This window comes from Nothoprocta perdicaria, unplaced genomic scaffold (genome assembly GCF_003342845.1).
Source record: "Nothoprocta perdicaria isolate Ctin4 unplaced genomic scaffold, notPer1 scaffold_33, whole genome shotgun sequence".
Lineage (NCBI taxonomy): Eukaryota > Metazoa > Chordata > Aves > Tinamiformes > Tinamidae > Nothoprocta > Nothoprocta perdicaria.
In genome coordinates this window covers 2,788,645-2,791,356 of record NW_020455566.1, presented here as the reverse complement: position 1 = coordinate 2,791,356, position 2,712 = coordinate 2,788,645, and the positions used below count along the sequence as shown (strand labels likewise).

Genomic DNA, 2,712 nt, shown 5'->3' with positions numbered 1-2,712 from the left:
CCACCCCGCGCGCCTCTGCGCCTGCGCGGCGCCCCGCCTCCTCCCCGCCCCCGTGCTGCGCCTGCGTACTCGCGGCGCATGCGCACTGTCAGGCCCGCCAAAGGGCAACGCGACGCGTGGGGGGGGCACTGCCGTCGCGCCGCCGCGCATGCGCATGCGCAGCAGCGTGACATTAGTCACCAGCTGCGCAAAACTCATCCCGCAGGGGGTCACTGCGCTTGCGCGGAGGGCTGTCTGGCGCATGCGCAACGGCTGCCCGCTGGAGAACAAAGCGGCCGGCGCGCGTGCGCAGTGTGGTTGCGCGGCTCTGTGGAGGCAGGTCCGAGGTGCGAGGCGCGTTGTGGGCCCCGGAGCGGCGAGAGGCCCGGGGGCGGCGGGGAGGCGGCGTCCCGGGGAGCGCGGGGCGTCGGGCTGGCCACCGGCACCCCGAGTTGTTGGGCCCGTGGGGGCCTCCACTGTGGTACAACCCCTCGGTGTCCGTGTGGGAGCTGGGCCTCAGCAGAGCCCCTCATGAGTGGGGCCGCTGGCGTGTCTGTCCTGGTGGCCTCACACCACGCTACAGGGTCTTAAAGGGAGCGCCTGCCTCCTGTGTGGGAGCTGCTGCCTCTGCAGAGGGGAAAAGCTTCCTTGTGGATCGGAATTCCCACAAATTCAGAAGCTCCTCCTGCAGGTGCTGGGGTGGAGGTGGTGATGGAAGGACCATCTGCACCATCCTGAAGCCTGGTGAAGCGCTGCTTTATTTGGTCAGGATGATCCTGTGCAAAGGCCCCTTGGGCACAGAGGCTGCTGTGGCTTCTGGAGGCAGCTCTTACTTAGCAAGTGCACAGGTGCTATCTCAGGCACTGCAACCCCATAAGTTAGTATCAGATGTGGCTTTTGTTTATTAATAGATTGACATTCATAGTGTGAGAACATTGTAGGAGGACTTAACAGCTTTTATAATTCTTGAAATCATATGTACCCTTCTTCCTGTTAAGGAAGTGTATCAGAATTGCTTCATCCCTGGATGTCTTGTGATAGACCCCTGTGTGGCAGCCCCTTCTGTGCAGACTTGGAGCTGATGTGCATGGACAGACGCAGCCTCCGACGTCACCAGGTAACGCAGCCTGAATCGTGTTGTGCCTCTCTTGCCTCCAGGGTGCCTGTTCCAAGCAGCTGCACGGAACCTGCGCAGCGCTATCACTCGGATGAGAGTGGCTGTGCAAAGTCCTATCTGTCAAAGGGATGCTCCCCTCGCTTCCAGTTTGGGTCCCTGCCACGTGCAGGAACAGCTCTTGGTGCCTGATCTGTGCCTCTCCTCTCAACTCTCCTCTCTTTTCTGTGCTGTTTTCTTTTTTCCTCATGCTAGCTGTATTTCTTTCATGTTATTCCCACCCGCTGTCGGCACGCTTCTCTCCTTGCCCAATCCTAACTCGGAGCCACCAGCTGCTTCCCTTGTAAATGCCGTGGGGCCCTCCCAGAGCTGGGATGTGCTCACTCCGCTCCCGTAGAAGCCGTCAGCACCGTGGGGCATCTGCCTGCTGTCTCAGTCAGCATCCTGGAGTACATGCAGCTCCTATGGTCATCCCCTTTGCTGCACTGCTGTGGGAGGCAGCTCTTTTTAGCTGTTTGAATTCGATCTGTTTCTCCAAGAATTTTGGGGTGGGGGGACTGCATTTCTTTGGAGTTTGCTTTAATGTTTAAAGGAAGGTCCCTCTGTATTGCAGTGGATGTGATACCATCCAGACAGTGCTTGGCAATTCCAGTCAAAGGGAGGGAGAGAGGAAAGGGATCTGGTTGAGGTCTGAGCATATGGCTACCCCGGCTCCGTTCCCCATTCTTGCCTCTCCAGAGAGGTCTAGCGCAGTAGCCATGTGCTGTGTGCGTGGTTGTTCCCGCTGGGATGGCGGGTTGCTAATCGGCTTGCTCTGGAGCCAGTGCCTCTGTCCTGCTGCACAAGGGGAAGGCGCCTGGGGCACCATCCCTGTGCCCTAAGCAAAGGGACATGTGTGACACGGCCACCAAGGCGCCTGCGCGGGGGGCCTGTGAGAGTGACACTGCTGCCGCCTGGGACAGAGGGGCTTTTGTTCCAGCTCCGGTGGTGCCGCTTCCAGTGCAGCCGCCTGCTCGCCTGCTGGAGCAGTGGTGTCGATGGGAATGTGCTGCCCCACGTATCCATGTCCTTGGCTCTGATATTTATCCCAGATGGCATATGTGTTAGTCTGCAGCTACAAATGAAGCCACTTGTTGTTCCAGAGGCTTGATAAGCGCTTGCTTACACGTGCTCACCCTGCTGTTCTTGGGGTTCTTTGTGAGTCTCCCCGAGTCCCATCCCTTGGCTAAATATTCCCAGGACTGGCCCCAGGCGATGTCCTGATGCCCTCTAGCGGGATGTGGCTCCGAGTGGGATGGGAACCACAGGGAAGCATCAGCCCCTGCTCGGTGCCACCCTCCCTGCGCTGGCCCCATGTCCTGTTGCCTGTCCAGGCCATGTGTTTTGCCCCGCGGTTCTACCCTGGGCAGCCTGGCGGGGGGCACGGAGCCAATTTCAGGCAGGATGGGGACCGCAGGCAGTGTCGGGTCAGGCAGACAAAGCGCCCATGAGGTGCTAAACCCCTATGCTGGTGGGCAGGGTGCGATGTCCCCGCTTGTCGCCTTGCTCCCTTCGTGCCACGTGGCCGTGTGTGGGTGGGTCTGCAGGACCCCAGGCCTCGCTTCCCGTGGCCCCTTTCC

At 60.1% G+C, this 2,712-nt stretch overlaps 1 protein-coding gene across 2 annotated transcripts in view; it reads left to right on the top strand.

Annotated features, from left to right (window-relative positions):
• Positions 1-992: 992 nt before the first annotated feature.
• PTP4A2 (protein tyrosine phosphatase type IVA, member 2) overlaps positions 993-2,712 on the top strand; it is a 21,194-nt gene continuing 19,474 nt past the window's right edge. For both annotated transcript variants that reach the window (XR_003250097.1, XM_026043581.1), the window contains exon 1: positions 993-1,096. The gene's annotated coding sequence lies outside the window, so the exon portion shown is untranslated. The remainder of the gene's footprint in view (positions 1,097-2,712) is intronic.